Source organism: Mustela erminea, chromosome 19 (genome assembly GCF_009829155.1).
Source record: "Mustela erminea isolate mMusErm1 chromosome 19, mMusErm1.Pri, whole genome shotgun sequence".
Taxonomy (NCBI): Eukaryota; Metazoa; Chordata; class Mammalia; order Carnivora; family Mustelidae; genus Mustela; species Mustela erminea.
The window spans coordinates 17328172-17342976 of record NC_045632.1 but is presented as its reverse complement, the minus strand read 5'-3'; positions in this window follow the sequence as shown (position 1 = coordinate 17342976).

The window sequence follows — 14805 nt, the reverse complement described above, 5'->3', positions numbered from 1 at the left end:
CAGGACCCTGGGATCACCACCTGAGCTGAAGGCAGAGGCTTAACTGCTGAGTCACCCAGGTGCCCCAAGACTTACATTTCTAAGGGAGGTTGAAACTACAGTTAGGTTAAGTATTATTAAGCCCTGGTTTGGTGGCTTGGATAAGTGACACCATTTTAGGCCTGTGGTTTTCTTTCTAAGAGTGGCTTCCCCCAGATGCTGACTGATGTAGGAAAGATGATAGGATTCAAAGTCAACAGCCAAGAAAGAATTTTTAGACATCTTTGGTACAAAAAGGTGATTTTATAATAGAGCTACCCTATCACCCAGCGATTGCACTACTGGGTATATACCCTAAAGATACAAATGTGGTGCTCCAAAGGGGCATGTGCACCCGAATGTTTATAGCAGCAATGTCCACAATAGCCAAACTATGGAAAGAACCTAGATGTCCATCAACAGATGGATGGATAAAGAAGATGTGGTATATATATGCAATGGAATACTATGCAGCCATCAAAATAAAGGAAATCTTGCCATTTGCGACGACATGGGTGGAACTAGAGGGTATTATGCTGAGCGAAATAAGTCAATTGGAGAAAAACAACTATCATATGATCTCCCTGATTTGAGGAAGTGGAGATGCAATGTGGGGGTTTTGGGGGATAGGAAAAGAAAAAATGAAAGAAGATGGGATGGGGAGGGAGACAAACCATAAAAGACTCAATCTCACAAAACAGACTGAGGGTTACTGGGGGGAGGGCGGTCAGGAGAGGGTGGTGGGGTTATGGACATTGGGGAGGGTGTGTGCTATGGTGAGTGCTGTGAAATGTGTAAACCTGACGATTCACAGACCTGTACCCCGGGGATAAAAATACATTATATGTTTATAAAAAAATTAAAAATTAATTTTAAAAAAGGTGGTTTCATTAAAGAATAGGTACAGGGCCCGTGGGGAGAAAGAGCTGCCCTGGGGTCATGAGGAGTGGCTCATTATACACTTTCAAGTTGGGAGGGTGTTAGGGAAGGCATAAGTCTCTAAGGAATTTCGGAAACAAGGTCTCCAGGACCTTGAGGGGGCTAGCTGTTGTTGGGAAAGAGTCGTTTATTATTGTCTACTAAAACCTGAGTCATGAGACCCTTCAGATGTATATCAGCAGGTCATATGCTCAGGGGTGATTGATAACATATATCTTAGGAGGTGGGCATAGAGATAAAGGAAGTTTCCAAAGGAATCTTTATATGTTAAAGTAGACTTACAGGGTCCTGGGGGTTTGGGCTAGGATTGCGTTTTTCCCTCAGCGAAGTGTCAATATTGAGGCAGCTGAGCTCCTAGAGGAAGGTCACTTTGCCTGTTTCAAGGACTTGTGAATGGCCTGTAAGTAGTGAGGAAATTTAATAATTTTTCTTTTGCGTTTGTTTCCCACATCACTGACCTGAGACAAGAATGCGAGTGTGGGCAATTTATTTGGCAGGTGGAAAATAGGCAAATGACAATGGAGGAATGGAGCCCAATACAGACTGTATCAATGAGAGGGTTATCGCTGTGAGCAAGAGGGGCTCAGTCCTGCGGGGGACTCTGGAAGATAGTGTAGATACAAATTGTCCTGTTTAGGGTGCTGAAGCTGAGATATTTGTACATTGTCTCTTGTCCCTCATTATTGGGTGCTAGAGCAAGGACCTTAAACCACTTCTAGCTCACCTCATGGGCAAGGTTTCAGGCAGAATCTGTAGGTTCTTGAGGCAGAGTTTCTGTTAAGCACCATTTACTTGTGTTCTGTACTTTGCCTCTGAATAAGCCAAGTTGAACAAGAACATGAACAAGAAGCCATGTTCCCACTTCAAGGAGTAAGCAAGAAAGTTAATGATTCTCTGAGTTTCGTCCTAGGCCCCAAACACCTGATAACATCCAAGGAGAGTCAGATCCCAAATATGTGCCATGACATAGTGTCAAACAAACCTCAGCTGATGCTGGCATCAACACCCTCTGGGTGTTGGATCCTCTTGGCTGGTCCTGTGGGACCCTCCCCTGGGTCTTTAGACCCAGCCTGCCTGCATCATACTGACGGCATTCATTTCATACGACCCGAAGCTGTGCTCTGCACATCAGAGGCACTGGAACATCTCTAAGAATGGTTACCTTGCATTATGAAGATAGCTTTTTTAAAAACCCTAATTCCGGGGCACCTGGGTGGCTCAGTGGGTTAAAGCCTCTGCCTTCAGCTCAGGTCATGATCCCAGGATCCTGAGATCGAGCCCCGCATCGGGCTCTCTGCTTGGCAGGGAGTCTGCTTCCCTTCCTCTCTCTCTGCCTGCCTCTCTGCCTACTTGTGATCTCTCTCTGTCAAATAAATAAATAAAATCTTTAAAAAAAAAAAAAACAACCCTAATTCCATTTGGTCATCATACTAACATATAAGAGGTGACCTCCAAAATGGCTCCCAATGCTTCCTACCTCTTGGTATTAACACCCTTGTGTAGTCCCTTACACACTGGACCAGGGCTGGTCTGTGAGGCTAATAAAATACAGTAGAAGTGATGGTAAATCACTGCTAAGATTAAGTTGTAAATGATACTCAGCTTCTGTTTTAGAGATATGTGCTCTTGCTCTCCCTCTCTCTCTCTCAAATAATTTACTCTTGGAGAAGTTTGTTGCCATGTCATGAGGCATTCCTTTAATAAGGAATAAAACAAGCAACGAAAGTTGTAGGTACCTTGTTTTTAAAAACTAAATTGTTTGATATCAGGTCCCAGGCTCTTGAGCTCAGCCAAAGCCTCTCCATTCTTTCACCCAGGAAGCACCTCCTCATCCTTCAGCAGATGTTATCTATCTCCTGGAGGGATCAAGATCTCTTCTCCATGTAGTAGGAGGTGGAGGAAGGGGTGAGGACAGTTCCAGGACATTAGAACATCCCTAGGCTGAGAGTCTGAGGCCACAGGAGGTCTTCAATTCCCAGTCATTATTCTTGGCAGTCTTAAACAGAAAGAGAAAAATCCGCCTCTGCAAACTGAATTTCAGTTTCCAAATGTCAAAAGAGCAGGGAGAACCTGTCAGGAGGCTGACTACTGAGCACAAGGGGGCCCAGGGCATGGGAGCAATGTGCTGCAGGGAAGGTGCCCCAGTCCTTCAGAGGATAACTCCCTCTGTACCTTTACAGAGACTTTACAAGACTAGAAGACCTGACTCAGGTCTTCTAGTCTTTTGGAGGAAGCCCTAAACAATGCCCTCTTCTTGGCAGAAGCGGAGAGGATTTATTCTAGGAGTACTCTGGCCTTGCTGAGTTGGAACCCTCCCAGGATGTGGATGAGACCCCCGCAGACAGGCCAGATGCCCACCTGGAGCAGAGCCTTCAGCCCCTTGGGGAATGGAAGGAGGAAGTCCAGGATACCTGGCAGGGAATGCAGTGGCTCTTGTAGAATCAGTGCTTCCACAATGAGCAGGGTTTAGACCAAGACTTTGGTGTGCTGAAGGCAGTGAAGGTGAGCATTTGCAGACCAAGGGGGTTTCAAGCCCAGGCTCTTTCCCTTTGGGAAAAAATAAAAAATGCCTTAACTGTAAGTCTAGATTTTTTCCTTTGTGCTAAAATGAAAATAATGTAACACAAATTAAGTAAATCAGGCTTAAGCTGGAGAAAGTAATGGCTGCCAAGTGTGAGGCTGAAAAGGAAGGATGCACAGCTTTAAAAGACCTTTAAAAGCAGAAGCCAAAGATGAAGGAGGTGTTACTAGAAAGAATGAGCTTGGGAACACAAGTTCAAGAAATTCTAGAAAGATAGGACTTGCACTTCTAGGCTGTAACACTCCCAATTGTCAGAATTTTACTAAGTGATTCCTTTTATCTCCTTGTGCTAAAAGTATATCAGAACCTTTGCTTTCTGACTCCAAAAGCACCCCCCCCCAAAGGAAATCCCAATCACAAATGGGCTATGTATTCTCTTAAGGAAAGGTTTGAAAGTGCTCAAATATTTCAACATATATTGTTTTCTTAAAAGATTTTATTTATTTATTTGACAGAGACACAGCGAGATTTCTTTTTTTAAAAAAAGATTTTATTTATTCAACATATATTTTAAATAAAGTATTCCTCTTGATTTGAATGTGCAGTATTTCAACAGAAGATGGTCCATTTATGGTGATACAAGTACCCATATCTTAAAGTCCCCAGTTCCACTGTTGTGGGTATAACTTATATTGAAAAATATTTGCCAAAATAAGAAAAGATTTATTTTACTTTTCTTTTTGTTTTCTCAGTGACTTCTTTTTCTAGAAGTTAAAACATCCTTAGAAAAAGTATCTGTAACTATTTTGAACAGAATGGAAAAAATGCCTAAAACAAAGTATATATGGAATTACAGGCCTTATTTTAACAAACACTGGTAAACAGGTGCTAGCAACAAGGACACATCTTCATTATGTCTTTCTCTATTGAGAGTAGGGGGTGCATTGCTCATATCACCACAATTCAACATTTCTTTTCTTCCTGCCTTTGTAGACCTTGTTAAGCCCAGTTTTTCTTATTTATATCTAATTATCCTTATTTCATCTATCCATATTTGGGTGATACCACTATATTTTTCTAAAGTTGCATGTGCTGATTCCATTCGATTTCCTAGTATGAGTTCCCTGGAAAGTCTTCTGGGACTGACAACCGCAAGGACAACTTTTGCTGTACCTAATCCCTGCTCCCATCTGATATCCACGTTCTCCTTTTTTTTTTATTATTCAATTTGCTCAGTCAAGGAACATGCCTACATTAAGGTTACTTAGGAATTAGCAGAAGACCTGAAGTCAAAACTGCTTTAATATTTTCTTTTTTGTATTTTTAAAAGATTTTATTTGTTTATTTGATGGAGATCACAAGTAGGCAGACAGGCAGGCAGAGAGAGAGGAAGGGAAGCAGGCTTCCTGCCAAGCAGAGAGCCCGATGTGGGGCTCGATCTCAGGATCCTGGGATCATGACCTGAGCTGAAGGCAGAGGCTTTAACCCACTGAGCCACCCAGGTGCCCCTCAGCAAATAGAATTCTATTCACCAAAAATATCCTCAATGAATGAAAGGAAAATAAAGACAGATGCAGATGAAGAAAAACTAAGAAAATTCATTACCAGTCAACTACCCTAAAAATATGTGAAAGGAACTTTTTCAGGCTGAAGGAAAATGATGCAAGAAGAAAGCTTGGAACTTCAAGAATAAATGAAGAGCAACAGAAATAGTAAATGTGTGCATAAATATGATAGTCCTCTTAAATTCTTTAAATGACAATATGGCCTTGAAAACCAAAATTATACCACTGTTGGGGGGGGGGAAGTGTTTAATGCATACAGATGTAAAACATATGGCAAGTATAAAGAGTGAAGAGTAAAAGATTTCTACATTTTACCTGAAATGGTAAACTAATAGGCATACACACACATATACACACTCAAGACAAAATTATCATCTGAATAGTCTTTTATCTAAGAGATACGAATGAATAAAGCAACAAAAATCATTCACATACAGGTTTTATATGATCCTGTATTTTTGTTTCTCTTGAGTAATTACCTACTAGTGGGATTGCTGGGTCACAGGGTAAATTGTCTGTCACAACCTGTCACCATGGCCCCCATGCATGAACAGGATCTGGTGGCACCGTTGCTTCTGTTCTGAGCAGCTCTCTCCTCCAGTACCCCAGGGGAAAGGACAGATGAACATATGGTGATTGGCCACAAAGGTGTGTTGTCTGGCCGGCACTAAAGATCCTGAACCCAGCTCTCCAGGGGTTCCTGCTCTGCTGGTTCAAGAACTCCTGTCCTGCCCAATCCTCCTAGGGTGCAGGAACCGGAGTGGAGGAGGAACCACTATACCTCCCAATAAGCTCCTCTCCCTTCATCCAGCAGGAAGAGATAGGTCCAGAAGAGTCAGCGGGTATCTGGCAACCCCCTCCTCCAGCTAGGGGCCTTGGAGAAGGAGGCATTGTGTCGTGGCGTCGACGATGTGCTGGGGACTAAGGCTGAAGCCATCTCAGACTGCAGTGCCTCATAACCATTTCTTTCTTTCCCCTGCCTGCTGCTGTTCCTCTATCAGCTTCCCCTACAGCCCTCAGCATTGATCCACAGAGAGGAGATGCAAAAAGAAGCAAGCTCACTGGCCATCCTGGAATCTGCTGGAATGGCTACCTCTATGGGTAGTTTGTCCCAGAAGAAGGCAACTCACCTGCCGGCTACCTCATCATACTTATTGCCCTCAGCCTTTTGCTGACCCGTTACATCCCATTATTTCAGACACTGACTTAGATGGCCCTGTCTGGTCATCCCCCAAATCCTCCCATCTCTGATTCCTTCTCCACACCAGGCATGGACTGTAAAATGAGAAGGTCAACTCCTGATTCACCCTCTCCTACAAGTGCTACTGTGTGTCTTCCATCCTTCAAGTTTCAGCCCATCTGGGGTGCCCTCTGAATGGGAAGGAAAGAGGTCCTCTGCATCCCAATGCCTCAGTCACAACTGCAACAGATTCCAGGTCCATCTTCCCTGGTGCTCCCAGCACTTCAATCCTTCTCTTGTATCCTAAGTTCTGCAGAATGAAGTCACCCACACCTGTGCGTGTGTATTTCCTACTTCCTTTCCATAGACCACCCCCTTTCCAACTAATGATACCAGCATTCGTCTCTCCACTGGCCTAATTGCTGTTTCTGAAGTCAATTTCAGCCCCTCAACCGTCATGTCTGCAAGCTTGGCTCTCCAGCCTGTGTCTGATTTTTGGCCACCCTGTGGACATCGCTCCATCTTCCCATATTCTCCTCTTGGCTCTAATGTGTGCTTCTTTCCACTTGATCAGGCCCAACAGATACTCTCTGCTGGCAGTGCTGCTTCAGCCATAGAAACAACCAGACTGCCTCCCTGCATTGAGGATCTGAGGCCCCAGCCTCAGGGATAAACTTTCCTTGGATTCCTAGAACAAATTTTGAATAGTCCAGGATAAAGTGAAATGTGGGAGCAGTGAGGAGGTCACTGGAGAGAATAAAGGTATAGGAGCAACAAAATTTAGGCCTATCCTAACCTGCTTTATATGTATGAATTTTTTCAAATCTTGGGAAAACATGAAGTTCAACTGTGAATAGTATAAACCACCTGTGTAACCAGCAGTTGATTCAGTCAGTTATTCACTTAACATATTTATTGAGAACTTGTTATATGTTAGACACTGTACCAGAATCCATGTACCAGAATCAAGAGAGAAAGTCACAGAAAATTCCAACCCATTTAATACCTGTGTTCTTTTTGGAGGAAAAAATGAGAAGCAAACATAACAGTTTTTTGGTGGTGTCTGTAAGGTTTTCAATATATAATATTGTGTTGTCTGCAAAGAAAGGTAATTTTATCTCTTCCTTTCAGTTTTGGATGCTTTTTACTTCATTTTGTGCCTAATTGCTCTGGCTAGGACTCCCATTAATATGTTAAATAGAAGTAGCAAGAGTGGGCATCCTTGTTTTATTCCTAATCTTAGAGGAAAAGCTTTTAGCTTTTCATCATTGAGTATATTTAGTTTGGACTTGTCATGAGGCTTTTATTATGTTGAGTAATATGCCTTTTATACCTAATGTGCTGGGGGTTTTTATCATGAAAGAGTGCTGAATTTTTGTTAAATGCTTTTTTTAAAGGTCTATTGAGATGATCATGATTTTTATCCTTCATCCCCTTAATGGATGTATAATGTTTATTGATTTGTGTATTTTGAACCATCCCTGGATCCTAGGGATAAATTCCACTTGATCATGGTGTATGATCTTTTTTATGTGCTGTTGAACTGATTTGAAGATATTTTGCTGAGGATATTAGTATCTGTTCATCAAGTATATTGGTTTGTTGTTGTCTTTCATCTGTCTTTGTCAGTGGTTGGTATTAGGGTAATGCTGGCCTCATAGAATGAATTTGGAAGTTTTCCTTCCTTTTCAATTTTTTGGAAGAGTTTGAGAATGACTGGCATTAATTCTCCTTTCAGTGTTTGGTAGAACTCACTAATGAAGCCCTCTTGTCCTGGGCTTTTCTTTGTTGGAAGGATTTTGATCACTGATTCTATCTCTAATTATTGACCTGTTCAGATATTCTATTTCCTCATGGTTCAGCTTTGTAGGTTATATGTTTCTAGGGTTTTGTCCATTATTTTAGGTTATCCCATTTATTGGCATATAGTTGTTCACAGTAGACTATTACGATCCTTTATATTTCTGTGGCATCAGCTGTAATAATGTCCCTTCTTTCTTTTATAATTTTCAGTCTACCTTTTTAGTTTGGCTAAAGTTTTACCAAGAAAGGTGGGGGGGGTTGTTTGTTTTTTAAATCAGCTTTTAATTTTGTTGATCTTTTCTATTTTTTTTCTAGTCTCTATTTAATTTTTTCCCACTCCAATCTTTCTTATTTCCACCTCCTAACTTTTGGTTTAGTTTGTTCTTTTCTCCATAAAAAGTTCGTGGAGCTTATCAAATCCCTGCTTGTTTTAGTTTGAATTTACCAATCCAGTCTTAGCCCAGGAACCCCTCCACCATGTGAGGACACGGCAAGCAATGAGGATACTGCAAGAATTTCACAGCATGAAACTGGAAGAGGACCTTCATTAGAACCTGACCATATTGGCACCCTGATCCTGGACTTCCAGCTTAGTAAAAGTACGTAGTAAAATTCTATTGTTTATAAGCCACACAGTTTATGGTATTTTATTATAGCAGCCCCCCAAAACTAAGGTAACTCCATAATGCATTATTGAACATAATCAAAATTAAAAACCTTTCTGCTTGAAGGACATCATGAAGAACGTAGAAAGGCAACCCATCAAATGGAAAAGAAATTTTGTGAATCATCTATCTGATAAGAAAATTTTATCTAGAATACATAAAAAACTGTTACAATTCAGTAAAGAAGACAAATAATCCAATAATAAAATACAGGGAAAGGACCTGATTAGTTATTTCCTCAAAAGGTATGTAACTGGCCAACCAGTACATGAACATCATTAGCCATCAGGGAGATAAAACCAAACCTCAATGAGATACCACTTGACACACAATAAGAATTCTATAATGAAAAAGACAAGTGAGGATGTGGGGAAATTGGAACCCTCATACATTACTTATGGAAATGTAAAAAGGTATAGCTGTTCTGGAAGTTTGCCAGGTTCTCAAACATTCAAACATAGAGTTACTACATAACCCATTGATTCAACTCTAAGTAGATACTCAAAAGAAATAAAAACATAGGTCCATGCAAAAACTTGTAAATGAATAATCACAACAGCATTTATTTGTAACAGCCAAAAGTAGAAATAGCTCAAATGCTCATTACTAGATGAATGGATAAAATGTAGTATATCCATACAATGGACTATTACTTGGCAATAAAAAGGAATGAAGTCCTGATACATGTTACAACATAGATGAAAACAGTGAAAAAGACAGTCACAAAAGACCACCTATTACATAATTCAGTTTATATGGAATCGCCAAATTGCTAAGTCCATAGAGACAGAAAGTAAAACAGTGATTGCCTAGGGAAGAAGGATTGGGGGGGCAGGAATAGGAGAACTAACGAGTTTAGGGTTTCTTTCTTTTTTTTTTTCTTTTTACAGATTTTATTTATTTATTTGACAGAGAGAGAGCACAAGCAGGGGAAGCAGCAGACAGAAGGAGAGGGAGAAGGCGGCTCCCTGCTGAGCAAGGAGCCCAATGCAGTGCTCAGTCCCAGGACCCTGGGATCATGATCTGAGCCAAAAGCCCATGCTTACCCAACTAAGCCACACAGGTGCCCCAAGTTTAGGGTTTCTTTAGGGGAGGTGATCAGAATGCTTTAAAATTGTGGTAATTGGGGTGCCTCAGTGGGTTAAAGCCTCTGCCTTCCGCTCAGGTCATGATCCCAGGGTCCTGGGATCAAGCCCCGCATCGGGCTCTCTGCTCCTCGGGGAGCCTGCTTCCTCCTCTCTCTGCCTGCCTCTCTGTTTACTTGTGATCTTTGCCAAATAAATAAATAAAATCTTAAAAAAATAAAATTGTGGTAATTGTTATATAATTCTGTGAATATACTAAAAATCACTGAACTGTACACTTTAAAGATTTTATTTATTTATTTATTTGAGAGAGAGAGCGAGCATGCGCCACAAGCTGTCGGGGGCAGGGTGCAGAGTGGGAGGGAATCAGTTTCAAGCAGACTCCACTGAGTGGAGAGCCTGAGGAAAGGCTTGATCTCACAACCCTGAGATCATGATCTGAGCCCAAATCAAGAGTCAAATAACTAAATTGAATTAACTGAATGAACCACCCAGGTGCCCCCTCCCTTTATTTGAGAAGGAGAGCGTGCATGTGCAAGTAGGGGGAGGGCCAGAGGGAAAGGGAGAGAGAATCCTCAAGCAGACTGCCTGCTGAGCACAGAGCCCAAGGTGAGACTCGATCCCAGGACCCTGCACCATGACCTGGACTAAAGTCAAGTCAGTCACTTAGCTGACTAAGCCACCCAGGGATCCCTAGTTTGGGTCCTTTTAATCTTCTGTATTCTCAAGTTGTGTTGTGTTGTGTTGTTTGTTTTTTTTATAGTATGTTTAAGCACAGGTCTTTTTTTGTTTCGTTAGTCCCACCTGGGATATATTGTACTTCCTGGATTTGTGGGTTCAGTTTTCTTCAATTCTAGAAACTTTGCATCCATTATCTCTTTAGATACTATCTTTTCTTCATTCTTTTTTTCCCCTTTTGACACTCCAATGAAACTTATATTAGACCTTTTTATTCTATCCACCCCTAATTTTTAGTGAGGTATAATTGAATATTAAAATTATATATATTTAAGGAACACAACTTGATGGTTTGCTATATGCATACATTGTGAATGTCACCATAATCAAGCTAACAAATCCATTCTACATACTAGCCCTCTGCTGGATACATGGTTTACAAATATTTTTTTCTTGACTATACCTTTTCTATTTATCCTCTTAATGTGAACTTTCACAGACCAGAGACTTTATTTTTAATGAAGTCCAATTTTTCAGTTTTTCCTTGTATGGATTATGCTTTTGGTAGTAGGTCTAAGAACTCTACTTACCTTAATCCTGAATCTTTAGTCCTAATCTCCTCTATTTCTTCCTACGAGTTTTATAGTTTTAATGTTTAAGTCTGTGATCCATTTTGAATCTTCATATAAAGTATGAGAATTAGGTCAAAGTTCATCTTTAAATTTAATTCCTTCTGCTTGGTGTGTATATCGCTTCCCCCCCACCCCCGCCAAGTTCTTCAGGTGGGAGTTTATTAGATTATTGGTTTCAGATTCTTCTTTCCTAATGTATTCCTTTAGTGCCAAAAAAGTTCCCCATAGTACTGTTTTATCTTTGTCCCATGAATTTTGATATTTTATATCTTCATTCAACTTAATGTAATTTTCTATTTAAGGTTTCCTTTTTGACCCACAGTTTATTTACAAGAGTGTTTAGTTTGTTGTTTAGTTTCTCAGTGTTTGGAGACCTTCCTGTTTTCTGTTACCGATTTCTAGTTTGATTCCATTGTGGTCAGAGAATATCCTCCATGTGATTTCAGTTCTTTTAAATATTAGGAGTTTATTTTATGGCCATGCATTTGATATATCTCATATGCTCTGTGAACATTTGAAAAGAATATGTTTTCTGTTGCTGTTGGATCAATCCTTATAAATGTCAATTAAATCCTATTGGTTGCTGAGTTCTATATTCTCGAAAGATGATAAACCTAGAGAGGTATGGACCTGGAAACAAACGCATTGAAAATTTGTGCACAAACTGGTTATTCTCCCCTTTTACTTTTCCTCTCTTATGTAATCAAATACACTGCACAGGGGGTTTGATCTCTGGGTAAAGTGACCCAGAAAGGATGGGCAACCGCACAAATGAAGACAGGATTGAGGCATAGGGAGTCTGAGTGAAAAACCATATCCAGAACTGTGGGCCTCTCAGGATCTTCCCTATCCTAGCTCCGAACCAGTAATTAGGAGACTGGATCTATTTTCTGCTCTAAACCAAAGAGCAGAGAAGAGAGCTTTCTGGAAATTTTCTGGTAAAAAAGCTGGCTCTAATGTCTGCCAGTCGAGAAATTTTACCTCTTGACTGGAGGCAAGGATTACCACACATTTAAGGAAAGTATCCCATGTAAAAGGAAGAAAAAGAATTCAAGCTTTTTTGAAACGAAATTTGAGGGATGCCTGGGTGGCTCAGTGGGTTAAGCCTCAGCCTTTGGCTCAGGTCATGATCCCAGAGTCCTGGGATCGAGCCCCGCATCAGGCTCTCTGCTCTGCGGGGAGCCTGCTTCCCCCTCTCTCTCTACTTGTGATTTCTCTCTATGTCAAATAAATAAGTAAAATCTTAAAAAAAAAAGAAATTTGATTTGGACATAAAAGACAAAAATGGACACAAAAACTTTGAACAACTATAATTATACTGAGAGATTGAAAATTATATTGCTCTCATAAATAAGAAGAGGAAGCTATGAAGAAGGAAAAAGTAGCCACAGCTCAGGAACAGTCCTTTCAGCAAATACAAATTCCAGGAATAAAAAACCTGAAATAGAGAAGACTGCAAAAACCAAAAATATAAAAAAAATTCTCAGATCTGGAGCCTACAGACTAAAAATCTCATCTATATCTAGCATAAAAAATATTTAAAGATCCATGCTATAAGTCAAGAAATTTCAGTACATTGGGGATATAAATAGCATCTAAAGCAAGGTGTTGGGAAAGAAATTTAATGAAAATGAAAAATTAACTTAATTCCAAGAAACAGTAATCCAGTTCAGGAAAATAATGGAAGTAAGTTTCAGGACAACTGTAGAGTCCAAATGAAGCCCCAGAATGGTAAACTGAGAGATTCTAATGGGCATTTGAACAATTGAAAAAAAAAATCATCTGTGAACATTTATCATAAATATGGGACATTTATCTGTGGAACATCTCTAAAAATTAAGAACCAGGTACAAAGAGAATTAATTAAATCCTTAACCTTAATAAAGAAAAAATATCTAGAAAATCTAGTTGATTTTGAAGAAAAAAATAGTTTACATTATTAAATAAATACCAGATATTGACTTAGTGAGTAATTGAGATATAACCATATTTGGATGTGGTCAAGGAGAAAGAAAAAGATGGATTTTTTTTTTTACTTTAAATGAAATATTATTACACCAGATATTTTTATTACTAAAGACATTTTTAATTACTAAAATGAAACTGATCTTTTAGCTAAAATTGTTCAAAGAAACTGGTATCATCCAAGACTGATTGAAAACATCATTGAATTCATCCAAGATTTCATCTAGGTACAGGTAAAAAAAACCCCAAAAACCAAAACCTAAAAGCTAAACTAAAAAAACCTAATCGACAGATGAATATTGCAAGTGCAGCTAAAAGAGAAATTAAAGTGCCCTTCTATTTTTTTATGAAATCCTATTAATTTCAACTTCCTGATTATATAATCCTACAATCTTATCACTCAGAAATAACAATAATCATATATTTTTTGCCTTTAATTATTTTACTCATTTAAATGCCATAGCACCACATTCTCGAGGGCACACTTAATGACCAAGATTCTGACCATCAAGATTCCAAAACCTGGGGGTGCCTGGGTGGCTCAGATGGTTAAGCATCTGCCTTCAGCTCAGGTCATGATCCTAGGGTCCTTGGATCGAGCCCTGCATCAGGCTCCTTGCTCAGCAAGAAGCCTGCTTCTCCCTCTCCCATTTCCCCTGCTTGTGTTCCCTCTCTCGCTGCGTCTCTCTCTGTCAAATAAATAAATAAAATCCTTAAAAAAAAAAAGATTCCAACACCTGGTAACATAGTGATTCATGCTGGGGAGGAAAAATTTTTCTTTGTTCTACAAGATTCTTCTGGCTGATCTAAGAATTAAATTGACATGAGACAGATTAACAGGAGGTAAACAAAAGTTTAATAACATGTATATTTCCTGTATACAAGGGAGAGACCTAGGAAAACTGAGTGACTCCCCCAAATGGCCAAAGTCATCACCTTCATTACCATCTTCACCTAAAGACAAAAAAAGATGCTGGGGGTGGACGGTCAGTTATGGGGGGTTACCACGAAAAGCAGAATAAACAAGGATAAGGTTGTTTCTTGTTTTGTTTTTAAAATTTTATTTATTTGACAAACAGAGATCACAAGTAGGCAGAGAGGCAGGCAGAGACAGAAAGAGAAGGAAGTAGGCTCCCCACAGAGAAGAGAGCTCAGGACCTGGGCTCAATCCCAGGACCCTGGGACCATGATCTGAGCTGAAGGCAGAGGCTGTAACCCAATGAGCCACCCAGGTGCCCCAACAAGGATAAGGTTGTTATGTAGATTTAAGTCCATGCCTTCTCCACTGATAATATTCTAGAAATTTAGGTACCTTCTTCTTGGTACAATGAGGGAGACACCCCTACAAATGTAAAGGTTTCTTTTTTAAAAAGATTTTATTTATTTGAGAGAGAGAGAGAAGACAAGTGGGGTGAGGGTCAGAGGGAGAAGCAGACTTCCTGCTGACTAGTGATCTTGATTCGGGACTTGATCCTGGGATTCCAGGATCATGGCCTGAGCTGAAGGCAGACACTTAACGACTGAGCCACCCAAATGCCCTAAATGTAAATGTTTCTTACAATAAGTAACTTCTACCCAGTTTCAGACCTTCTGTGTTTGCAGTTTCTTAAAAATAATCAGCCTAAAATAATCCTTATGCTAAAGAAGACATATTTTCAGTGGCAAATTCTGCTCCCCTACACCCACAAGCATAATGTCCATGGAAAGTTAAGAAGCAGAAGTGCAGGCCTATCAAAACTATGCCAGAAATAACA